At 33.5% G+C, this 2,021-nt stretch overlaps 1 long non-coding RNA gene across 1 annotated transcript; it reads left to right on the top strand.

The window, feature by feature from the left end:
- The first annotated feature begins 28 nt into the window (after positions 1-28).
- LOC119604385 lies at positions 29-488 on the top strand. The gene is made up of 3 exons (XR_005231513.1): positions 29-90; positions 154-299; positions 358-488. It is a non-coding gene; the product is annotated as an uncharacterized LOC119604385 (long non-coding RNA).
- Positions 489-2,021: the final 1,533 nt, after the last annotated feature.

Here is a 2,021-nt window from a genome sequence, read left to right as displayed (position 1 = left end):
ACGGGAGGCAATTATATAGAGCGGGAAGAGTTCTTTTGGCTGATGAGGCTTTCCTGTCCGTCCGTATTAGGGTCCGTTCGGGTAAACCAGGTAAGTAATTGAACATATATTTTAAGTTAACACACCTTTTAAATAATTTGCTTGTTTTCACAGGTTTTTTTGTTATAAATATATATGGCTAAGACCACCTGAGATCTCAAAATCACGCGTTACTTTGTAAGAGGCCTGAGCTCAACCCTGTTCGCGCACGTTTGGAAAAAAAAACGCAAACGGAATGGATTCGATACGATGAATGATAGGTAAGCCTAGCAATACGAATATATATTTATTTAGTCTAACCTTTCCTTTTTTTTATAGAAAATTATTTAAAAAGGACACTCGTCCGGTCCGTCTTGTCGTCCGGGTGCAAACTCACAGAAGGTCGGAAAACCAAAAATTATACCAGAGCACCCCAGGCGTGGTGGTGCTGGAAAACAGCTTCTCCCTCGTTGGACGGAGTCGGTGTTGAAGTGGCTTTGCAGGTTTGTGTTTTGCTTTGGTTTAATTTAAAATTTAGTTTTAAGTTTAGTTTTAAGTTTAGCTTTAAGTTTAGCTTTAAGTTTAGTTTTAAGTTTAATTAATTCTTTTTTTTAAATAAAATTGATTTAATTTATATAAAAAAATAAAATCAAAAATTTAGTTTTTTTTTTATGATGAGGCCACAGACTCCACCTTCTTCTTCTCTCCGAGCAAAATCAAAAAGGACCGACATTTTTTCCTTTTGGCATCTAGAAACCTCGGTTACCAATATGGCTTCAACAAATTTTCAGCAATTTGTTTGCCTACACCTTCTTCTTCTCTCCGAGCAAAAATCAAAAAGGACCGACATTTTTTCCTTTTGGCATCTAGAAACCTCGGTTACCAATATGGCTTCAACAAATTTTCAGCAATTTGTTTGCCTACATAAAATTTTTTTCTAAAGCTATTTGTTTTTGTTTTTATTCATCTTCTTCTTTCCAAAAAAAATCCCTTTTTCATTGTGTTGCCACCTGTTTAAGTTTCTTCTTCTTCTATTCAGTAGCTCTATTACAGGGAGCACACGACAAGTTAACCAAAAGAATTAAACAATTGAAAAATATAAACAGCTGTTTCTTGTTGATATGAATTTATAATTCAGTGGTGTCACTTTATCGTTTTTATACCCTGCACCACCATCAATGGTGAAAGAGGGTATATATAACTTTGTCACTCCGTGTGTAACACCAAGAAATATTCATCTGAGACCCAACAAAGTATATATATTCTTGGTCCTTATGAAATTTTTGAGTCGATTTATCTATGTCCGTCTGTCCGTCGTAAAAACGAAGTGAAATAAATTATTGAATTTGGGGTTTTTCTATTTAAGACATGAGAAAACTTATTTCTACAAATATTTGATCAATTAAAAAAGTATTAATATAAAAGTAGCTGGTGGAGGGTATTTAAGATTCGGTTCAGCCGAATATAGCACTCTAAGCTTTTTTTAACACATGCTAATACAATTTTCACAAAAACTATGCAATATAATTTCATAAAAATCAGCACACAATTGTTTCTATATGAAAGCTTGATTTCTGTTAAAAATGGGCGGAATAAGTCCACAATTTCATATACCTCCCATACAAATGTACATATTTCTGGAAAATGCATTAATTGTTAATAAATTCCGGTAGAATGGCAAAATCTTTACAAACTTTTACAAGTAAAAGTTTTATGTCAATTGAATTCATATAGAAGAAAAATTTTCTGAATCAGTCCATAATTGGACGTAGCTCCCATACAAGGTTCCCTCCTGAAAATCACTTAAGCGCATATTACACATTACTAAATAATGATAATCATACAAAATTTGACGTATAAGGATTGTTTTGGGTGAGTTTCGTGGATTTCTATTTCTTCGTTTGAACGTGAGTGTGTTTTACACAGACAGACGGGCGGAAGAACGGACATAGCTAAATCGACTCAGAATTTCATAAGGATCAAGAATATATATACTTTGTAGG

The sequence above is a fragment of the Lucilia sericata genome, unplaced genomic scaffold (assembly GCF_015586225.1).
Source record: "Lucilia sericata isolate MDLA Ls3-8-SP2 unplaced genomic scaffold, ASM1558622v1 Contig000388F_arrow, whole genome shotgun sequence".
Lineage (NCBI taxonomy): Eukaryota > Metazoa > Arthropoda > Insecta > Diptera > Calliphoridae > Lucilia > Lucilia sericata.
The sequence above is the reverse complement of the archived record's forward strand: the minus strand, read 5'-3'. Positions and strand labels throughout refer to the sequence as shown.